Below are 24,521 nucleotides of genomic sequence, written 5' to 3'. Positions count from 1 at the left end.
GCATATTACTAGATGGATTGCATTTTACCTTTTTGTATATTATTTTATTCTTCTTCAAATGTTGAATACCACATTGACACTCATTGCACAATAAGTATGTCTAAAATAAATAAATCATGGGTCAAAACCACAGTGTCAAGACTTCCCTTGTCAGAGATAGAAGGACACAACTCTGTGATAATGTATGTTTACTGCAGATATAGGAAGGCCTTTAATTATGATGAAAGGTAGCTACCACAAACTAGGATTCAAGCCATTTATATGTCTAAAGGTTCAGATAATTACTCTTCTCCTGGCCTCATAATGGACTGAGAGCCACTTGGTCTGCAAAGTGAGAAACTGTTGTCATCTTCACTTTGTCACTTCAGGAGCTCAGTTTCATTTCACACCCTTCTCCTAACCTTGGTTGTTTTAATTCCCATTTATGTATGTCTCCATGTGCCTAAAGAATTTGATTAAAAGAAATATCTACCAAAGAACATTCTGTCCCTGCCCCAGCAAATCAGACCTTCACCTAGTTATATACACAGTGGTTACAAGTGGCATTTAATGGTATCAATTCAAAGTAGGAGTAGAATTATTTTACACAGGCATTCTGTATCTGCGAAAACTAAAAGAGCTATTTATATTTGCAAGCCCTCCTCCCTACTGTAAGGTTTTCCACTTAACCTCACAATTGCCCCAGCATTACTCAGGAATTTAAAAGAGCCAAAGAAACTCCTGAGCTGAGGTTTCAGCAAGCAAACAACTTTTATTTTGATCAAAACAGAGTTGGGTGACCCCATCTCTCTTCGTGGCTGGTAGAGAGATGAAGGCAACAACCAGACAAGATGTCTTCCACCTTTTATACCTTTTCAGAACAAAGAGATCAGGTCTTGGTACCAGGCATAAGATGGCACAAAAAAACAATTCCTAGATGATGACTCATACACAGCAACCCAAGCTCCATCCATAACTCCTTTTCCCCCTCCCCTTGCTGTGCTCTTTTCATATAAGCAATCACCTGTACCTAAAGCATGAAGCCCTTACTTTTCCAGTATATATATAAAGCATCTGATCAAGCAATTAACTATAAAATAATGATTACAAAATAACAAAACAATGATTACATGATAACACTATAATTATCAATATAAAATGGTTACTATATATAAAATAAATGCTAATGTCAAACTTAAACATATTTAAATCATAAGCACAATAAAATCCTTTCACTACACAGCTTCATCTGAAATACATCACATTTTTAAAGTTATGATAATAAAATCACATATTCACCAGAATGTCTAATGAGAGAGAAGTTCCCTGAGGATGCGCTCCAACATAAGTTCAAATGCTCGGAAGACTAAACTTCTGGTCCCAGTGACCAACCCAGATTGGATCCTACAAGTCTCATTATTCAACAGGTTGTTACATATTCCAGCTTGCTGAGTAAAGGACTTGAAAGGGGACCCAGATACTTTGAAACATGAGCACAAATATTCTTTACTCCCACATTTTATGGCTGCATTGCTTTCCTATCAGTTGTATAAGTTACCAGTCAAATTTTCTTGCTCATAGTTCAAGATAGATGGACGACCTCCCTATAATGAAAGCTATTAGTAGAAGACAACTGGGAGGTGATCAACCATCCAAGCTTAGGCAACTTGACAAGCTTCACCCAAATTATGTGTGCTTGTATGTACAGGTTTTATATTTCAGCACACTACAAGGACGGTATTTTATGGAATCAGCCAAGGACCATAAGCCATAGCTCTTCTCCTTGCTCGCCTTATTTTATGAAAGAGAAAGATTAAGTTCTGAAGAATTTTATATTCATACTTCCTTTACTTGAAAGAGCACGCTCTTCTTCACACAGGGGCTTTTACATTCATGCCAGGGGCTAAAAGAGCAGCCAGAATTTTATAGGCAAAAGTAATGTGTCTGCCTATAAGAACCTAATACAGTAAAGCGTTTTTCAAACTTGGCAACTTTTGGCTGGGAATTCGGGGAGTTGAAGTCCACACAGTTGCCAGGTGTGAAAAATGCTGACCTAATATATATTGCTTAATGCTATTTGGTGTCAACAAATTAATAGGGTACATATTCAAAGATCAGAAAATGTGGAGAGACCTGGCTCGTAGAATCGCCAAGAGTCGGACAGCACTGGATGGATAACATCATCATATTCAGATGAAATAGGAAATGGAAACAGGGACAGCAAATTAGTGAAAATCATTCTCTCCACAAGGATCTGCAAATGGATATAAATAAATGAACTCTCTGGTTTTCTCTTATTCAAAAGATTCTAAACCTTGAATGTTCCCTTTACATCTCCAGAAATGTGAAGTATTCAAAATATACAAAGTCACCTTAAAATAATTCTGGGAAGAGTTATTATTTTAAAAAAAAATTGAAGACATTTTTACTTTTTTAAGCCAAAAGTTTACCAGCCAATCAAACTTTAAACTACTGTATTCTTTTCTGTAAAATAAGCAGGTATTTATTAAATAAAAAATGAGTGAATGAAAAAAGTAAAAACTGACACCAAACCAGTAAGCGAAGAACAGATATCTCTTATGCAGGAAAAGCATTTCTGGCAATTCAGACATATCATTTATCATCTACAAGCTTCACTATTCTCACTTTTAGCCAAGTGTTACAACTTCATTCATTCCCCAAAATGTAGCCGAAGTCCTTTTCCACAAATACCACCTGCTCACTTGCAAGGTGCTCAGAAATAAATAAAAAAATGCAAGCAATGCTGTAGTAGAAGGGAAGGTAGGGTGCCATAACTCTTCCCCCCATCATCCTTCTCAAACAATTGCACTTCTAGGGAACAGGATGATATACGCAACACAAAGACCACTGTAAAGATAACTTACAGCCACATAAACTTTCCCTTGCACTGTGCTTACCTAAGCAAGCACATCTCTTTAGAGAAGACAAGCAAAATGTTATAAAATATGCTAAACTCGACATGAAAACTGCTAACGCGCATGAGCTTTTCATCAAGAGGAAATCCCATTCCTCACTAATTATATTGTATAGATACCTAGTTAAAGCTTTGTCAAAATAAACCTTTCTAACCATTAACTATTCAGCAGGAATTGTACATTTATCTTTATAATATATGCCTTGCACAGCGTCTTGTACAATACAGAAGAGAAACTGCATCACAGTTTGCTAAAATTTTGCTTTCTTTTCATAAAATCTTATTAGATTATGCTAGATTGTAAAATATGGGTCTTGCTTATTCACTCAGAATAGTAGAATATGTCTTGCTGAACTAAAGCCATTAAAAGGGATAATTTATATATTTACCACTTTTATATACCTCTTCTCATTATTGCAAATCCAGGTAGTCTTTCACTTAAGACCACAACTGAACCCAAAATTTCTGCTCTTAAGTGAATTTTGCCTCATTTTACAACCTTTCTTGATACTAGTTGTTAAGGGAATCGCAGCAGTTATTAAGTTGATAACATGGTTAGGTAGATATGGTTTCTCCACTGACTTTGCTAGCTAGAAGATCACAAAAGGAGATCAAATAACCCCCAAGACAATGAAAACATCATAAATATGAACCGGTTGCCAAGCATCTGAATTTATGATCACACGACCATGGGGATGCTACAATGGTTGTGTGAAAAATGGTCCCAACCGCACTGGACAAAGTGACTTATAACTTCAAAAAGTCAATAAATGAATTGTTGTAAGTTGAGGACTACCTGTATTGAAGGGGTTTTTACAATCAAGAAAAAGAAAGATCCAAATCCAAAATTTAGTATAAAACAGTATAAAATAACAGGTTGAGTTTAGGCAATGAGAGAAAGAATATTTCACAGAACAGTCATAGATGGTCTGGGTCAGGGGTCTGCAACCTTGACAACTTTAAGACTTGTGGACCTCAGCTCCCAGAATTCCTCAGCCAGCTATAAATTGGATAAATGAATACGATGACATCAATGAAGGAGAATATTTGTAGTTCAGGGTTGAAATGAGGGGTCCTTGGTGCTCTCTGTTTGCTTGTTTTCTCACAGACATTTCATTACCCTAACTAGGTAACATCATCAGTGCTAGTAAGAAATGCTATCTGCTGTCAGTTTATATATAAATGACATCTACTACAAAACTCGAGGATGTCCAGTTGATTCATTTGGATATTAAACAATACTGGGGATAAAATTAGCACCAACCAATAATACACTTCAAGAACTTGCAAAAGGAGCAAAATCATTGCAGTGCTGTGCTCCCAGTTCCCAACTGCAGATATAATCCAGGAGGATACTGCTGCATTGTTTAGTATAATACAGCAGCCCACCTTTTGGGCACCAGACACCAGTTCAAAAATCGGGGGGCAGTGATTTCACGTTCTTCCTGTATCCCGCACATGCATGGATGTAGCTTTGCTCGCTTGTGCAGCCCAGTTCCTGGGGCCACTGACTGGTGCCAGGTCTGCAGCCCAGGGGTTGGGGACCCCTGGTGTAATATATAAAGCCACTAGAATACCAAGGATGGCCAAACCATCTGACTCTATCCACTAGAGTGCCATCTGTCAGATTGATGATGGCTAATTCTGCCCTAAAATAAAGCCTAAATCCAAAATTTAAAATATTGAGATTATCAGGATTTCTCCAAAAACATCTGCATAAAAATTACATATTTTGTCATCTAAAAGGTGTATTTATGACAGGATAAAAGTTAATGGAACGATCTGGATTCAGCTTCTTGATGAATTTCTCTCTGAATTCCCCAGGCTGACCTTCTGCAGTTCAAATCTGAATCTTTTATTAGACAAACAGGCATAGTGCATGGTGGGCTGCTATGCTAGCCCTTCTTTTGATAACTATAAATAATTCCTTAGGTATCCCTAATGACTGGCTTACCCATTACCAGAAAATTGTATGCCATGTTTAATTACGAGCACTTGGTTCGGATGCCCTTTGAGAACTTCTTAGTTACTTTAGGCCTCGTTGCTTTACTATAGACCAATGCATTAAACAACACCATCTCACTGAGAAATATTATAATTTACCTAAAGGTGCCACTTATATTGCCTTTATAGACTTAACAGTCAGTATTTGATTCAACACCACATGAAAGACTGGAGGAAATTAACTACTTCTTCAATCAACTGTTTAACTAATTTATTTATTTATTAAAATTTATAGACCGCCCCACTCCCGCAGGACTCCAGGTGGTTTACAGTAAAAACACAACATAACTTGACAAACAAACAATACAATAACATTCATCCAGAGATCAGATTTTATAAACCCCAGGCCTGTCGGAAAAGCCAGGTCTTAAGCAGCTTGCGGAAAACCAACAGGGTGGAAGCGGTCCTAATCTCTGGGGGGAGCTGATTCCAAGACGTGGGCGCCATCACAGAGAAAGCCCTCCCCCGCGGCCCCGCCAAATGGCACTGCTTGGCCGACGGGACCTGAAGGAGGCCCAGCCTGTGGGATCTAACCGGACAAAGGGAACTAAGAGGTAGTAGGCAGTCTCGCAAATAGCCTGGCCCTGAGCCATATAGAGCTTTAAAGGTAATAACCAACATTTTGAATTGGACCCGGAGACCAATAGGCAACCAGTGCAGCTCACGGAGGATAGGTGTAACGTGGGTGTACCAAGGAGCACCCATTATCACTCGCACGGCTGCATTCTGGACCAACTGTAGTCTCCGAATACTTTTCAAGGGTAGCCCCATGTATAGTGTGTTGCAGTAGTCCAGACGTGGGGTGACAAGGGCATGAGTGACTGTAAGGAGAGCCTCCCGGTCCAGGTAGGGTCGCAACTGGTGCAACAGACGAACTTGTGCAAAGGTCCTCCCAGCCACAGCCGTCAAATGATGTTCCAATTTCAGCTGTGGATCAAGGAGGACACCCAAGTTGTGAACCCGCTCCAAAGGGGATATATTTTCCCCTGCTAGAGTCAACACTGGACAGTTAACATGATCCTTAGGAGGCAACATCCAAAGCCACTCGGTCTTGTCAGGATTGAGTCTGAGTCTGTTAACCCCCATCCAGACCCTCACGGCTTCAAGGCAACGGCCCATCACATCAGCCGCTTCACTGAGAGAGCTTGGGGAAGAGATATATAGCTGGGTATCATCAGCATACTGATGAAACCTCACCCCGTGCTGTCTGATGATCTCACCCAGCGGCTTCATGTAAATGTTAAATAGGAGGGGGGAGGACCGACCCCTGTGGCACCCGGGGGCCTCGGGGTTGACCTCTGCCCCACCAGTACCGACTGCGACCGGCCAGAGAGGTAGGAGAACCACCGTAAAACGGTGCCTCCCACTCCCACCCCTCCAAGTCGTCGCAAAAGGATACCATGATCAATGGTATCAAAAGCCGCTGAGAGGTCAAGTAGCACCAAGACAGAGGAATAACCCCTGTCTTCGGCCCGCCAGAGATCATCCATCAGTGCGACCAAAGCAGTTTCTGTGCTGAAACTGGGTCTGAAGCCAGATTGAAAAGGGTCTAGGTAATCCACTGGAGCACCACCACTCTCTCTACAACCTTCCCGAAAAAGGGGAGATTGGAGTCTGGGCGGAAGTTGTTTAAATCAGCCAGGTCCAGGGTGGCCTTCTTGAGAAGGGGCCTCACAACCGCTTCCTTCAAGGGTTGCGGGAAAGACCCCTCCCTCAATGAAGCGTTGATCAACACCTGGAGCCAGCCTCGTGTCACCTCCTTGGCGGCCGAGACCAACCAGGAAGGACACGGGTCCAATAAACAAGTGGAGGCACTCATCGCTCCCACTGCTCTGTCAACATCCTCAGCAGTCACAGACTCAAATTCATCCCATAAAACCGAGCTAAGACCTGCCCCGGTCATCTCAGAAGGCCCTGCCCAATCAGAGTCTAGGTCTGTCCGAATCCGAGCGATTTTGTCTGATAGAAACTGCACAAATTCTTCTGCCCTACCCTGTAAGGGCTCCCCGGCTTCCTGAATGTTAAGTAGGGAACGGGTCACTCTAAACAGGGCGGCGGGGTGAGATTCTGCAGACGCAATAAGTGCGGAAAAATGCGAACATTTTGCCGCTCGTATCGCCACTAAATAAGTCCTAATATAGGCTCTTAAAAGTGTCCGGTCGGGTTCAGAGTTACTAGCCCTCCAGCGTCGCTCTAGACGTCTCTTCTGACGCTTCATCTCCCGTAGCTCCTCGGTAAACCAAGGTGCCCTCCAGGATCCAAAATCATGGAGAGGTCGCAAAGGCGCAATCCGGTCTAACGCCCCTGATGCCACCTTATTCCAAGCAGCAACCAAGGACTCAGCCGGTTCGTGAAGGAGGGAATCAGGAAAACCCCCAAGCGCTATTCCGAACCCCTCCGGGTCCATTAACCGCCTGGGGCGGAACCATCTAATCGGTTCCGCCTCCCTGCGGTGGGGGAGTAGGACCGAGAAATCTAACCTCACCAGGAAGTGATCCGACCATGACAAGGGAGAAGTAACTATACCCCTTAAATCGAAATCACATCTCCACTGCCCTGAGAGGAATACCAAGTCGAGCATGTGTCCTCCCCTATGGGTCGGACCCTGAATTATCTGGGTCAGGTCCATGGTTGTCATGGAAGCCATGAACTCCTGAGCCGCACCGGAGGATTCGCCGAGTGACGGCAGGTTGAAATCCCCCATCACCATAAGCCTGGGGAATTCCACCGCCAACCCGGCTACCACCTCCAGCAGCTCAGGCAGGGTTGTTGTCACATAGGTGGGAGGCAGGTATGTCAGCAACAAGCCCAACTGAACCCTTGAATCCAACCTCAAGAGAAGGGACTCACACCCAACAACCTCTGGGGCCGGGATCCTGCGAGGTCTCAAGGATTCTCGGATAAGAATCGCCACTCCCCCACCCCTTCCCTGGAATTGCAGTTGGTGCATTATCTGAAACCTGTCTGGGCACATCTCCGAGAGAGGAACACCTCCCTCTTGGCCCAGTCAGGTCTCAGTGATACATGCCAGGTCAGCCTCCTCATCCAGTATCAGGTCCCGGATTAGGGGAGCTTTATTAATAACCGACCTGGCATTAAGAAGCAGCAACCTGAGGCCAGAGTCCTGAACACCCCCCTCTCCAGGTATTGGAGAAGAGTCCAAGGGGCCGGAACAGGTAATTGCTTTAAATATCCTAATACTACCATCCAAACCCAAGGGTAAGCGCCCAAGCAACATAACTAAAAATCTATCACTACCTGCAAAGTATCAAATTAGGCTGCATCTTTGTCCCATTGTTGTTTTATATTAATGACAGTTGATGCCAAGCCAAAATCATATTCTCAATCCTTTATCCATTTCCTCATTTCTATTTGTCTTGATGATGTGGCCATTTTATCTGTTATCCAATAGGTCTCCAAAGATGTCTTAAAAGCTTTATTGCTATGTTACACTAGAGAATTCTTTGAAATTAACTACGGCAAAACAAAGGCATTCGTAGTCTTTAGAAAGAGTTTTAAGTCCCCAACTAGCTGGACGATTAATGATAAGCTCATTGAGCAGGGTAAATCTTTTAAGGACTTGGCTGTTCAATTCAATCTCCTACCAGTTAGACCATTTAAGAGAGCTGCTTAGAAAAACCATAAAAGAATCTCTTTGCAATTGTTAAATCTGCAAGCTAGTTTTAAATAATTATCCCAGGTAGCAATTAAATTATTTAAAGACAAGGTTTGGGATATGGTGCTTAGCTGTGTATCTGTCTATCAGGAGACCTCAAACTTAGATGTCATTCAATTCCATATTGCAAAGATGTGTTCACCATTTCTTGTATAAAGCCAGTCAAACTCTGACCTATTCTTTGTTGGCTCAAATAAACCATTATGGTCAGAAATTTAGGAGACCATGATAACAAAGGCCTGGAAAACCCATGTCATGAAGAGTTGAAGAAGATCCATATTCAAGTCCACCCACCCACAATTTTGGAAATTCGTAAGGCCAAACAATAGTACAGAATTGAAGAGAAACAATTTTCTGCATAGGTAAATTTTCAATAATAGCAATAGCACTTAGCAGTAACAATAGCATTAGCACTTAGACTTATATACCGCTTCACAGTGCTTTGCAGCCCTCTCTAAGCGGTTTACAGAGTCAGTATATTGCCCCCAACAATCTGGGTCCTCAATTTACCGACGTCAGAATATGGAAGGTTGAGTCAACCTTGAGCCGGTGAGATTCAAACTGCAATCAGCCATCAGCAGAATAAACCTGCAATACTGCATTCTAACCACTGTGCCACTACAGCAAAAATGAAAATTTGTCCCATAACAGAAGCTTGCATCTGAGGTTTTTTGTAATCCTTGTCACATATTATGGAGGGAGGCAGAGATAACAAAGGAATGCAAAAGCCATTAAAAGATAAAAGAGGCAGGAAGCAAAATCTCAACCCTGGGAAAGTGGTAAGCATAAGAAAGAGACTCAAAATAATACCATCGATTCTCTGTGGTATAAAAGTGAAACAGAGGGAAATTCTGTCACTCTTCCAAATTTCTGTTATTATAGCCTACTACAATACAGCAGAGTTCTAATAGTCCTTGAAGGGTCTGATTTTTGTTAAAGGGCTGACAAGTATAAACGGTAAAGATGCCCTCAAGTTGAATTTGATTCCTGATGATTACATGGATATAACTATACATTTTACTTCAGAACAGAGGTGGTTTCTCTTTCAACCCAATGTTGTTAATGAGCTAATTTACATCTCTGAATTTTCAGGACAATTAAAAACACACATACTGAAATCCATTCTTTCCATAAAGTTGTGACATTTTTACAACTCATAAAAAATACCTCATATAAATATAATACGGCAGTGCAAGCACAAACTCTCACCAACTGTGCAAGCTAGGAAAAATGTTTCCAAAAATACAGCCATTGATAAAGAGGTATGAAAAATCATTTGATTTGAATTCTGGGTGGATTTTTAGAATGTCACAGAAATAAAATAGGACTTGTTTTTCCTGTTTGTTAGGTAAAAGTTAGACAGTAAATGAAAGCAATGGCATTAAGATTAACCCATCTTCACCCAGGAAACTACTACAAATCTGGATATTGAATATGTTTCCCAAAGACAAGGATAGCCATTGCTTTTTTTTTTTTGGGCATACCTTCTTTTAACATTACTTTGAAAGGGAGCTACAGTTAGCCCTTGTCAAACACATCTGAAAAGTCATTCTTTTTGCTCTTTTGACCAACTCCCGCATACTATTTCTGTGCAATCAGCCTTCTCCAATCACTGCCTTGTGATCTTAAGAGCTCAGAACACAAAAATGTCAGCATCACTTAGCAATCTGGAATGACCCAGGCATATTTCATTTATCTCAATGACCTTCTTCTTCTGCTTTACTATGGCTGCTAAAAATCCTCTCCAGAGAAAAGTGAAGAATTCATACAAGACACCTAACAGCTTATCTGACTTCACCTTTCAGCTTCATTTCTGTTCTGGTTGTCAAACTTTAAATGTCAAGAAGTAGTTTAGTGAGTCTTATCCAGAGTCCTTCAATTTTTTCCTAATTCTGTTCATACTTTCCACCAAGTGAAAGGTTCTCCTAGGAGTGCACTAAAGGTATGTACAAATTGGATATAGCTCAAAACAGAGATGGGTTTCCAATACCTTGTTTGCTAAAATTTTGAGACCCCTTAGTTCAATTCAGTGACTGAATGCTTAGAAGATCTGGTTCCTAGATTTATGGGATTTAAGAATACAAACTATTTCTAAAAAATAGGAAAATTCTTTACTACTAAAATAATGCATCCTCCCACCCACCCATCTATCTATCTATCCATCCATCCATTCACTCAATAATGTATGGTCTAAATGGCTGAAGTTCTCCATGGATGGAAAGTAAAACTTTCTGTTGAACTGTGGTGGGAAAACTATTGACAGGTGCTGGTAAACGGACCTTGTGCTTCAGTCACTGCCACTTTGTCATATGAATGATTAAGGCAGATATGCATGTGCACTACAGCTGCAATTAGCCAATGGATGCTCCTGACTCATCGTCACTATGGTCACTGCTGCACCTGCAAGGCTTATGGATGGAGAAGATAGAAAATATTACTTTAACAATGCATCAAATAAGTAAGAAGCTAGGAAATCTCAGCTATGGACTTAAGTATCATCCATCCATCTATAGGAAAAGTGAAAAGAATATACTGATGGCAAACACATTGCAATACAAAGTCCTGCATCCCGTTTGTAGATTTCAAGATGGCAGCAACAGAGGAAGCATGGTTACATCGTGGGGAGAAAGTCTTCCCCTTATGTTCTATGTACAACATTGAACAGTGGCCAAAATCACAAATTCGAAAGGGCAGAATTTGCACTATGATTGCCATGACCAGCTCAGACTCAGAAGGACTGACATCAGGAAGGCAGCTTTGAATGTACTGGAAGTCAGCTTCAAGAGGCAATAAGTAATCTAGCACACAGGACTGACTCCATCAGTAATCATGAAAAGTAGCTGCACTTATTTGTAGATGACAGGACTTCAAGTGACCACACAGCCCTTGAACATGCCATGCTTTGTGAGGTAAAACAAAAGTACTCTGTGCATTTCTTTTCTCAGCAAGGTCATTCCTCACCTTGATTGGTTCCTACCTGGAAGAGGCTCTACTTAACAGCCACTATAGACCAGCATAACTCCTTTGGGAACAACCACACCTCCTGAACTCTGTATGCACAAAGCCCTGAATCTTTTGTCTACCAAAACCTTGCCACTTTGAACAGATTGATGAGTAATTCCAAAACACGTAGAGAGAATATGATCTTGACTAAGAGGGGTAAGATCCATTACCAAACCAACAAGAAGAAAAACATGGCTTTAGTCTAACACAATTAGAAAGCAGAGTGGTACCTTGGTATTCATTGTTAATTGGTTTCTAGAAGCCCGATGAATATCAAAACCAATGATTACCAAACAATTTTTCTGATGAATAATAATTTACTGAGTTACAAGGCAACTAGCAGTGACAATTCTAGCTTGTCTGTTGATTACCAAACAAACTATGAGTATTAGAACATTTTTGCATCAAAATTTGTAGAATACTAAATTCAATGAGTTTCAAAGCAGCTGAGTACCAACTGTAAGCATAAGCAGCTCACACAGAAACTCACATGGGTATAAGACTAATAGTAGGCAATACATATTCCAACTGGCAAGATTTGGCTACTGGCTAATGCAGGGGAGGTAGAAGCAAAGAAACAAGAACATCCAGCTGCAAGGTGAATAGACTTAGGAACTGTGGAGATTCCAACACTGTTGGAAGACCTGAAAGATCAGACTAGGGATAAAGCACCATAAAGAAAATCTATACGGTTGTGTTGGGAAAAACTCAGCCAGATAGGGAGGAAGTCTCAAGCAGGGAATTAGCCTTGAATCATTGCATAGCTGCAAGAGGTCCAGGAATGCCACACACATCCAAGCTCTATAAAGCTTTATCTAGCTTTTCTCAAAGGAAGGCAAATATCTGTGGACATAAAGCAGTTAGCTTGAACATTAAATGTGTGTTATGCTGTTAGCTTGTGTCCTACAGGTTGCTATGAGTCAGAAACAGTGCTATGATAGTACATAACCAAAGCAGTCTTAGTTTGTCTGTGAAATTGAGTCTTGGTCTGGTCTACCCAGTGGGGCTGGCAGTACATGACCTAGCTACATTTGTTGCTTTGGACTCTTGCTATTTGGAGCTTGTTTGCAGGCCAGCTCACGTGTGATTGGGATTTACTGAAGCATGTGTTGGTTGCACACTCTGCCTGCCATTGCCTGTACTTATTTTAAGCCTTATCTGTGTGCATGTGTGTGCAGTTGGCTTGCAACAGGGCAATGATGTCATGACCTACATTTTGTCACTTTGGCATTACCCAAGTTAGGGAAAAGATGCCTATCCTCTAGCTATAGGAATTGAGGCTATATTCAATAGTGTTCTGCACTGCAATAGAAAATGTTTCTGTTCATATAATTTGAAGAATCTATATTTTCACACGTACCTTCTCCCATCAATTTAGAATCCTCCTGCAACAAAATAACATATGTAACAGCTATCTGCAGAAGATAAAAGGATTTTGGATGTAATAGACTCAAGTTGTATAAATAACAGGAACACTGCCTGACATATCGAGGGAACCAATGAATAGCACAAACAAACAAACATACAAATCAAAGCTTAATTTTTTTCCATTCCTTGTTTAGGCATACCATGAAGCAACAGGATAAACCTAACATATATGAAAATCCAAGAGTTCTTGAAAGTAGTGAACTGAAATGCAGACAGGAATGGATTCACACAAACATGCCTGCCTCTAGATTGTTCTACAGCAGTGGTTCTCAACTTTTTTAATGCCGCGACCCCCAACCGGTCGTAAGTTGAGGACTACTCAACCGGTCATAAGTCGAGGACTACTCAACTGGTGCAGCACCATTTGCAGAATGGGACTTTTGGCAGGCTCAACAGGGCAGAGACAGCCTGGACAATTCCTATTGGCTTTTGAAAGCCAACAGAATTAGACTCTATTCAAGAGAGTCTATTCTATTGGCTTTCAAAAGCCAATAGAATAAAAGGGAGTAGCACAGCTAAGGAAAAGGGGAAAAAATGGCAGACTGCGTTGTTTGGTGACCCCCGTGAAATGGTCATTCGACCCCAAATGGCGTCCCGACCCACAGGTTGATAACCACTGTTCTACAGTATTATACACAGGATGATTGACATCTAGAGGGGTGTACAAAAGCCCATGAAGAGCATTGGCCAGATTCAGATAAAAGAGTAAATCTAGGTTAAGAAAAACACAACTGCAGTGTTCCCAAAATACACTCTGCCCATTCAAATAAGATATACTATCTGTATCTCTTATATGAATAGGCAGAGCATTCAATGTTATAACAGTCCACCCCCCAAAAGCTATTAAAACCCAGTTTTGAAGTTCTGATGGCGTGTCAAGTAACCAGACGTAAGGGTGCTTGGCAACTGGCCTGCATTTATAGTCATTTGCAGTGTGCCACAGTCACATGAATACAATTTATAATATTTTTACTATTTTTTACTTCTGGCAAAACCTGACCTACAGCGAACAATGGGTTTGCTTAAAAACTGCAGCATTTGCCTAACCACCATGATGGTGTTCACTTTACAACTGCCACATTCACTTAATAACCACTGCAAAAAAAAATCGTAAAATCAGGTTGGTCATGTGATCACCTACTTTACAACCTTTGCAACATACAACTAGAATTGCCAGACTTAATTATGCTTGTATGTTGAGGAGTACCTGTGTTATGACTTAACAGGGCTGCTTGTTTGATGAAATATTCTCTTGTGCTTGCTGAACATAATACTATTTTTGCCTAGCCTAGCCTGTTATATCAACCCAGCCATTATGAGAAGTAATGAATCTGTGTGTAAACTGGTGACACAGGAAAGAATGATGAATAGGAAGTACCGGTATGTAGGAAGACCACAGAGTAGGAAGAACATTTTTCAACTGCTATTCTGCAATTTTCTAGATAAAACGAAAAATGATACAGAAGACTATTTGTAGCTCAAAGTTGAGCTGAGCTTGGTTATTTTCTTGCAGACATTTCATTACCCAAATTAGGAAACATCATCAGTGCACTGGGTATGTACTAACATGTTACAGAATAAGGCATCAAAAGCATACTGAATCAAAAGCACTTTCTGAAAGCCTTAATATGAGCAGGCATCTTTGATACATTATCTCTATAAAACTAAAAATTCTGAGGGACAAACCTGACTAAATATTGCAACTATGCTTTTTCTCATAAACATGCAATGATAATATTGGAATCTAGGAATAGATTCTTAAAAACAGAGTGGAGGGTAAAATATTCCATATTGGTTTTTGAATGCTTTTGATGACAATCATGATGAAAAGTTTGAATTTACTACTACAAAATACCTTGGTTGTGGTCAAAGATCATCCAGGCGTGCAAACCTGGAATCAGGGTCCATGCGAACAGTGACGGAGAGGTTGATTGGGGTTTTGGATATGTACAAAATGAGGAAAAAGTGACTGGTGATTCTAGCAATTGTTTATCTCTGCAACTTTAGCTGAAAAGAGTTAGAATTATTTTTCTACTCTGGCGACCTGCAATTCATACCTATTATATGTAAAAGGAGCTGAACAATGCAGAGTCTAATTTCCTTCGTCACCAAAAGAAGGATTCAATCTTGTTCATCCAAGCTGTGTTCCACAGGTCCAGCTGTAGGAATTTTAAATGGGAAGAGGAGGTAAATGCTGAGAAGATTGCAACAAGCATTTGTTTCCTCTGCAAAACCTCAGCACATTCAGTGCTATAAAATAATAGCCCTCTCAAAATACATTTCCTAAACCTTTGCATTTGCATTTCCTGGAACTTTATTTCAGTAGATATACTACTTGTGTCTGGTCTAAGACGTTGCAAATAGATGCAACATAAATGTTCTTGTATGCTCTTAAGAACCTTTGCCATGCAATTCTGAAAAAAATAAAAATTGCATACAAGGACTATTTGGGCACTCTCATGCACTCCAAAATAACTTTTTACCTTTGAGTATCAAGCTGTACAGCCCTTTAAGTTGGTATCAAACTTGGTGGGAGAAAGGTTACAATTTGTTTCTTTTTACAATAAAACTTTCATCAACCCCATTGCTTGGATTAGTTTGTGCCCCACAAGTTTTTTCTTGAGAACCCAAAACAAAATGAGTTAATTCAATAATCAGACTGTCTGCAGTATGTACAAATCCAAAAGGGAAGCAAAAAGCATACAATGCAACAAATAAAGCTCCCACTGCAGCTGTTAAACTATGGGATTGCCCGCCTCTTAAAATCATCATTTGGGGATTTTCAAGTAAAATTTGGACAACCAATTGTCTGGTCCATATGAAGATACTATTTTGAGCAAGAAGATGCACTAGAAAATCTCCAAGACCCATTTAATGTTTCCTTAACCTGGTACCCTCCAGATGTGTTACTGTCTGGGAGTGCTGGAAATTGTGGTCCAACACATCTGGAGGGCAGCAGCCTGGAGAAATTTAACCTAGTCTATAATATTTGTTATGCCACAATATATATTAACAAAATGAAATTCGATGTAGAGAAAAGTAAGGTTTTACACTTAGGCAAGAAGAACCAAAAGAATAGGTATAGAAAAGGCTCAATAACAGTAACTGTGAGAGAGTTCTTAGTGTCCTAGTGGACAATCACTTAAATATGAGCCAGCTGTCAACGCTGCAAATATTGTATATTCTTGCTTTTGACAATATGCAGAATTGTCTGGTAAATATGGGGTTAATAAAGAGCAGAAGGGGCATTGGGGGTAAAGCCCAGGAAAGAAAGAGGAAGAAAACATTTGACCTTCACACTAATTGGATAGTGTGAGATATGACGGCTAATTTAGGGAGGGAACATGCTGATAATTTAACTGCTCAGAGGAAGAGAACTTAGATCCTAGCATCCCTCCATTGTGCCTGTGCTGACATTTTGTAACAATAAAAGATTTTTTGGAAAATCAATGCCTGGAAGTTCTTTGGAATGTTTCATTAGCCGGAACCACAACACCAACAGTGCACGGCAGCAGCCAAAACAGCCAATGCAATCCTAGGCTACATTAACAGAGGGATAGAATCAAGATCATATGAAGCATTAATAGCTCTTTGTAAAGCCTTAGTAAGACCACACTTGGAATACTGCATCCAGTTTTGGTCATCGTAATATAAAAAGATGTTGAGATTCTGGAAAGAGTAGAGAATAACAACAAAGATGATTAGAGGACTAAAATTTAAAATGTGAAGAAAGGTTGTAGGAATTGGGTATGTCTAGTTTAATGAAAAGAAGGACTACGGGTGAGATGAAAGCAGTGTTTCAACATTTGAAGGGCTGCCACAAAGAAGAGGGGATCAACCTATTTTTCAAAGCACCAGAGGGGCAAGACAAGAAACACTGGATGAAAAGTAAACAAGGAGAGAAACAACCTAAAACTAAAGAGAAATTAACCAGTGGAATGGCATGCCTTCAGAAGTTGTGGGTGCTCCATCACTGGAGATTTTAAGAGACACAGCAGCCAGCTGTCTGAAATGGCATAGGGTCTCCTACTCGAGTAGGTGGTTGGACTAGAAGACCTCCAAGATCCCTTCTATCTTCTATAGGTGAGAACAAGTGGAATACAGTTCAATTTGTGTGTATGTCATGGTTCCGATAGATGAAACCCATCGAAAGAACTTCAAGGCAGAATTCTTCCTTCAAAGAACACTTATTCGGGATACAAAGTATCGGCACTACATAGTTGAACCCCAAAACTAAAATCTCTTCCCCCAGATACAAAGTAACAAAGTACAATTCCCACCCCCAATTAAACTGTCATAAATCATATTCCCCAATTAGCTTAAAGCGCGGGCTTTCTCCTCAGCCCGCCAAATCAGTTTGTCCTTGGGTTCTCACAACAGCATTATTATGACTAACTAAGCTTACATCCTAACCCCCCTTGCACCTGATTTCTAAAAGCGAGAAAGCATATTAAAGAAATAGAGAAAATGGCTGCATTTTCATTAATTGTCAGAGCGGGAACGTCCAATGTTAGCAGCGTTGACACTATACCTGCAAAATATTTAATGTAAAAGGCTACATTATCAATTGATCATTATTTGATCATTACTTGCACACAGACTTAAAAACCATAACCCAAACATATTGAAAACAAATAATTATATACTTTTCTGAATAACTAACTGAAAGCAATGATGTAAAGAAATAAAGTTAAAATTATTACAACAAACCCATCAATCATATTACCAGGAAGCCTATTTGTAGGTTGTCAGCTATACGGTCTCATTTTAATGAATGCAGGACTGTGTTAAAATCCAGTATATAAAAAAAGAAATACCATATTAAAAATAATATGCCTTTGTGCAGGATGAATCACATTTATTTGCATTACGCAGATTAGTACGTCAAACCAATTATTTTCCAGTTTTCTCAGAATTTAATAGAGCATGAAACAGAACCATGCAAGCTATATAGCAAGTTGGTGTCAGTAGCAAACAAAACTTGGTAGTAAATCATGTTCTGAATGCTACAAGCATTTAAGAGCAGGATCTTGCAGTCTTAAGTGTTCTTATTAAGGAGTAGCTTTAACTGAACTCAGATCAGTATTTACTTTAGGAATAAACTTCCACTGAAAACTAGAAGCTTTGCTATTTCAATACCATATCATTAAACCAATCTATAGGCAGAAATTTAATCAACTGGAGCTTATGAACCACATTTAATGAGACTATTTCAATCACAAGGAAATGCAAATTCCAAGCACATTACAAGTAGGTACAAACAGGTTATCCACATATATAGGTAGTCCTCAATTTATAATAGTTCATTTAGTGACCATTTGAATTACAACGGCACTGAAAGAAGTGACTCATGACCATTTTTCACACTTATAAACATTGCAGCACCCCCCCCATGGTCACGTGATCAAAATTCAGACACTTAGCAAATGACTCATATCTATGATGGTTGCAGTGTCCTAAGGTCACGTGATCACCTTTTGCAACCTTCTGACGAACAAAGTCAAGGGGGGGGAAGCCAGACTCGTTTAACAACCATGTTACCAACTTAACAACCGCAAGTAATTCACTTAACGACTGTGGTGAGAAACATCGTAAACTGGAGCAAAATTCACAAAGTTAACAACTGTCTCACTTAGCAACAGAAATTTTGGGCTCAATGGTGGTCTTAATTTGAGGACTCCCTGTATTAGCTGCTCCTATTTCATATCTCAATCAAAAAATAGGATCAACTAGGTAAACCGACTCTTCTTATTTCTATCAGCTTTACTCTCTACACCAGCGGTTCTCAACCTGTGGGTCGCGACCCCTTTGGGGGTTGAATGACCCTTTCACAGGGGTCATCTAGGACCATCAGAAAACACATATTTCCAATGGTCTTAGGAACCGAGACACCGTTCTGCATCCATCTCCACATGGCCTCCTCCGCCATTTGCAGAGAAAGCTTTTTTTTCTCTCTTTCTCTCAGGCGGACTTACCTCATGCAGGGCTCTTGATTGGCCCTGCGCCCGGGTGCCCCACCCCCTGGGAGAAGCGCGGCCAGGGCCTCATGGCCTTGGAGCCGCCTGAGGAAGCCCCGGGATCCCTGCTGGGAGCAGCCAACTGGAGGCTCTGCTGAGTGGGCCAGCCCTCCCGCAAGCCACATCCCAAGGGAGACCAGCCCCTGTGGATCCCAAGCCAGCCCAACCTTTGGCCCCGCTGGCCAGGAAGGCAGCGCGGAGTCCCGGTGGGGGTGGCGGCTGGGCTGGTGGCGGCAGGGACCCGACGATGCAGCCGTGCTGCCTCTGCCACCAGAGCCACTGCTTCCCATCCTGCTCCCCCTCCCCGCCCTTCGGCTGAGGATGTGGTGGAGGCCGGGCCGGGGGCGGTGGGGACCCCCACTGATGCTGCCGTAAGAGAGAGAAAGAGAGGAAAGAGAGAGAAATAGAGGAAAAAAGAGAGGAAAGAGAGAAAGAGAAAGAGGGAGGAAACAGAGAGAGGAAAGAGAAAGAGAGGAGAGAGAGAAAGAGGAAAGAGAAAGAGAGAGAGGAAAGAGAAACAGGAAAAGAGAAAGAAAGAGGGAGGAAAGAGAGAGAGGAAAGAGAGAGAGAAGAGAGAGACAGGAAAGAGGAAAGAGAGACAGATAGAGAGGAAAGAGAGATAGAGAAATGGAGAGAGGAAAGAGAAAAAGAGAGGAAATAGAAAAAGAGAGGGAAGAGGGAGAGAGAGGAAAGAGAAAAATAGAGGAAAGAGAGAAAGAAGGAAGAGAAAGAGAGGAAAGAGAGAGAAACAGGAAGAGAGAGAGGAAAGAGAGAAAGAGAAAGAGGGAGGAAATAGAGACAGAAAAAGAGAAAAGACAGAAAAGAGAGAGGAAAGAGAAAGAGAGGAAAGAGAGAGAGAAAGATGGAGAGGAATGGCGCTTCTCCAACCAGGCTGGGCGGAGCTGGCGGAGTGGCCTTCCTGCCCCTCCTCCCTGGCCAGCTGGATGGGGGGTTGGGGGTCACCACAACATGAGGAACTGTATTAAAGGATCGCAGCATTAGGAAGGTTGAGAACTACTGCTCTACATAATCCCAAAGCACATTCCTTTGGAGATTTGTTAATTTTCTTCAAAATTAGGTACTAATTCATTATATTCTAATTGACATCAAGTTACTTCCAAATAAATTTCCTTAAGGGTATAGCTTTATTGCTGCATATGCTCCTAAAAAGGTTTTGCTGAGGTTAGTTGGGCTTACGGCTTAATAAAGCTGCCATTGAACCATTAAATCCAGTGTCGGGTTTATTTCTGTACAATCATAATGTCAGGCTAGAAGTCTACTTATATTACTTTTACCTAAATATGTTCATGTGATAATCTCATCTACTGTGTTTTATACTGACACATTCAATCATAAACTACCCACAGATCTGTACATCAAATGCTAAATTGTTGTTGGCTACTTTACAGTTTAATGTATTATGCAAAGAGCAATTGTGTTGGACAAAAAGCATGGCAAAACATGGTTCCACTGGGAATTCGATAAACCACAAATGTTTTGGCTTCCATAACTCACTAAATCACAAAATATGGCTAGCAAACCACCATTGATAGATTCTCAAAATGCAACAAACCGAAGAAAAATTTAATTCCACTGTGGTTTGGCATGTTGAGTGAACCCAACTAATCAAAATGCCTATCAAAAAATGCCCAGGATCAGAGCGGATGGCCCAAAGTTGCAGAACTAAACCTATAACCAAAGCTTCCCCAGGAAGATTTTTCTGCAGCTCCTGTAAAAGTGAAACAAAAAATTCACCTTTACTGCAGCAGGAATTCTTTATGCGCAAAAATGGAAAGATTGATCCATCCTCACACAGAAAGAATGGATGGAAAAAGTAATGGAGCTAGGAAATATGGCAAAATTAATTATTTTAATTAAAGAATATATCTAGTTTTGTTTCTATTGGGAAATTGTTTCTAAACTTTGTGCTGGGGGGGGGGAATGAAACCTTGACTTTGGGATTTGCCTATTCATTTGTTGTTACAGTATGTAAAAGTAAAAACCAGAGGCTGTAATTATATTCTTTATCCTATTATGCTGAAAAAGTTGGAAGTCTATGCTTTTCTTTTTCTCTTTTATCCTGCATTTTTCTTTTCCCATTTTCCCCTATTATATTTATAAAAATGAAAATTTGTATTTTAAATAAAAAATAAAGGTGACACCGGGTAATTGGCATGGACCAGTTCAAGGTTGGTTAAACGAACAAAAACCATAAGAGGACATGTTCCTATTATTTGTTTGTTTTAGCGGAGTGATTATGATGGTAATTGTATGCTATTTGGAGTATCGGATTTAAATAGCAAGCCTTTTTTTCCCCATCCATAGTACCTACCGTAATCCTTAGTCTATACTACAGTAGGTGGCAGCACCTACCCAACCTTGGCTGATCTCAAGAAAGCTGTGCAGCGCCAGCCTTGCTCAATATTTTTGATGGAAGACCACTAAGAAACCCCAGGATATAAATTAGTCGAAAGATATCCTGGAGGAGTCCAGCAGCCAACTACTTCTGAACGGTTGCTAAGAAAGGACCTTTATTTTCTTGTAGGGAAATCGGGAGTTAACCTCTGGAAAACCAAGCTCAGATCAGTTTAGCGGACTGTTTTCTTTCCCGAATTCTCTTGCACAACCGCGCCTCGGGTTGGCCAAGAGTTTCAAGTAATCTCAGCGCCCGATTAAGGCCAGAAGTCGTGGCAGAGCATTTAGGGCGCCTTTCCTCTCTAATCGAATCTAATTTTCTACGGTGTGCTGGACAATTCCCACCCTACTGTCCGGATTCGCCGAGCGCCAAGTCGCGGAAGGCTACAAGGACGCGTTTTAAAACCAGAAGCAGTTTGTTAAAAGTCGGGGGTGCACTGCCTCCATCTATCCACACAAAGAGGGAACTTCAAACCCTACTCTCTTCAAAGTCTTCGCAAGAAAGCCCTCGGACCTCCCTCTATTCAAAAGAGTTCCGCCGCCTGCATTTGCGGGTGGGGAGGGGGTGCAGCTCTTAAGAATCTACACCTTCTCTCCTTTTTTTCCTCCTTCTCACGACCAGGTCAGCCCATTCTAGGAACGGGGGAAATACGATCCAGCCCCACTGTACCAAAGCGCAGGCTGCAAACGCTGCTATATATATAAATGTTGTGGCTGCCTCGGAAGAGCTGCGGCTGCAGCAGCAGCAGCAAACATCAGCAGCGTTGCGCGCGCCCTCCTGGCGACTTGGTCCCGGAACGTCGCGCGCCGCTATTGCGTAGCCCTTGCGAGGGAGTGAGCGCGCGCACGCCTCGCCTGGAGTTCTTCCAACTTTCCGCCCACCAATTACGGTCTTCGCCTCTTCCCTCCCCCCCTCCCATCCCTCGGGATCGGCTGCATTTACCTTAAAAAGGAAGGAGGCCGGACGCTGTACGGCGACACTGGGCTCTCCGGGGAAGGGGGGGGAGCAGAGGAAAGGGGTTTCAGCAGCCGTAAAGCGGGGAGGGAGATGCGCTTTTCCCCTTGCTCACTCTTCCGCCCCCGCTGCACCTCCTGCGGCTGCCCCGTGCTTATTACAGAGGATCGAATTGGGAGGAGCAGCCCAGCAGCGGCGAGGGCCGAGCGGCAGCGGGAAGCTTCCTCAGAAAGCCGGGAGAAGGGCGAGCTGAAAAGCAAGGAGGGGAAAGGCTTGCGGAGCAAAGCGGAGGCCGGAGCAAGGGAAAGATGTCCCAAGTAACAAAGCTGGTTCCTGAACATGGAAAATGTTGATTCTGAACTTGGGAATTTTCGGGGGACTTGATCAGAGGGACGGGATGGGTGGGATTTTATTTATTTATATCCCACCTTTAATTTTACTTATTTTATTTTGTATTATTTTATATTTTTTCATTTTGCATTTTATACCTTTTATTTTCAATTTTTTCGTTTTATTTTTAATTTTAATTTAATTTTTTTTAAATGTTATTGATTGATTTATAAACATGGCTTCTTTAAGGGAACGCTCTAAACCAGGGGTCCCCAACCTCTGGGCTGCAGCCCACAGGCGGGCCTTGAGCCTTTTGGAACTGGGTCTCAGAAGTGGCAGGTGAGGGTGCCTACAAATAAAGCTGCATGTCTGCTCACCCGCAAAAAGCACAAAACCATCCCTCCTCCCCCCCATCCCCAAAAGATTGGGGAACTCTGCTCTAAACAAAGTGTGTCTTTGCTCTGAAACATCCTTACCTGTATTGGATCCACACAGCTGTAGCACAGAGTCCCATTCGGAATGGTAAAAGAGAAGATTTTTTTATTATTATTATTGTTGGTTACAAAGTCATCTAGATGTTTAGACTAGTTTTAGCATTTTTGTCCATCAAGTCCTTTCCAGGACCTGGGATAAGCAGATGGTCTGTTTGATATTATTATCAGAGCAACAAATACAGCAAATGGTCTGGAAATTAAAACATATGAGGAATGGTTGAGGGTATTAGCTATGTCTGGCCTACTGAAGAGTAGAATTGAGGGGGGGCATGAAAACTGTCTTCCAGTACATGAGGGACTGTCGTAGAGGAGAGAGAGTTGACTTATTCTCCAAAGCTGAGGAAGGCAGGAAAAGTAATAGCTGGAAGCCTGTTAATGAGAGATCCAATCTAGAAGCAAGGAGAAATTTTCTGAGTGAGAAGAATTAATGGACGCTTGCCTCCTGGAGTTGTGGGTGCTCCACCACTGGAGGTTTTCAAAACTAGACTGAAGAACCATTTGACTGGGATAATATAAGACATAAGTGTTATGTCCCGAGCCTTGCAAACGGCTCGGGCGTTTGCAGGCAGTCCCGGGCAGGTGCAAAGCTGCCCGGGACCAGACAGGCTGTCGCCAGCGCCGTGCGCATGCGCGGGTGCTGGCGCGGGAAAAGTAACACATTTACCCGGGAAGCGTCTATATAAGAAGCTGGGAGGTTTTGGGAGCTGCTGAAGCCATCTACTTGTAAGCTGAACGCTGAATAAAGGAAACTGAGAACTTCAACTGCTTCTCGTGTCTGCTTCCCGCCAAGGACTCAACACTGGCGACGAAGGTGGGATGCCTTGCACTACCTGGAAAGGAAGAAGTGTAAGCTTACCCAAGGAGTCCTGAGCGGCGGAAAGGAACGGCGTCGACTCGGCAGCTGCCCGCCAATCCGGTGCGCATTCGGGGGTAGGCTGGCTGATAGACCCGTCTCCTGAAGATTTGAAGATGGCGAAAATCGGAAGGCTTTCGGAATTCGACATCTCACATCCAGAGCGGTGGGAGTCATACGTAGCCAGGGTGGAGAACTACTTCAAGGCAAACCAAGTGAGGGAAGAGAGCTTGAAGGCTGCCACCCTGCTTTGTGTTTGCGGTCAAGACGCCTTCGACATCGCAGAAAACCTTGCAGCACCTGTTCCAGTAGAGTCTGTCAGCTACGCAGATCTGAAGAAGCTACTGAAAGAGCACTTCCACCCCAAGATGTCCGTCATCGCATGGCGCCACACCTTCGAGCAGAGGGATCAACGGCCCGGTGAGTCGGCCA

The 24,521-nt window shown here is 41.9% G+C and overlaps 1 protein-coding gene across 1 annotated transcript in view; it reads right to left on the bottom strand.

The window, feature by feature from the left end:
* Positions 1–23,221, bottom strand: part of NAALADL2 (N-acetylated alpha-linked acidic dipeptidase like 2) — a 408,397-nt gene extending 385,176 nt beyond the window's left edge. The window contains exon 1 of the mRNA XM_039338401.1: positions 22,401–23,221. The gene's annotated coding sequence lies outside the window, so the exon portion shown is untranslated. The remainder of the gene's footprint in view (positions 1–22,400) is intronic.
* Between the last annotated feature and the right edge of the window lie 1,300 nt (positions 23,222–24,521).

This window comes from Crotalus tigris, unplaced genomic scaffold (genome assembly GCF_016545835.1).
Source record: "Crotalus tigris isolate CLP2741 ecotype Arizona unplaced genomic scaffold, ASM1654583v1 scf7180000017549.6302385, whole genome shotgun sequence".
Classification (NCBI taxonomy): Eukaryota; Metazoa; Chordata; class Lepidosauria; order Squamata; family Viperidae; genus Crotalus; species Crotalus tigris.
The sequence above is the reverse complement of the archived record's forward strand: the minus strand, read 5'-3'. Positions and strand labels throughout refer to the sequence as shown.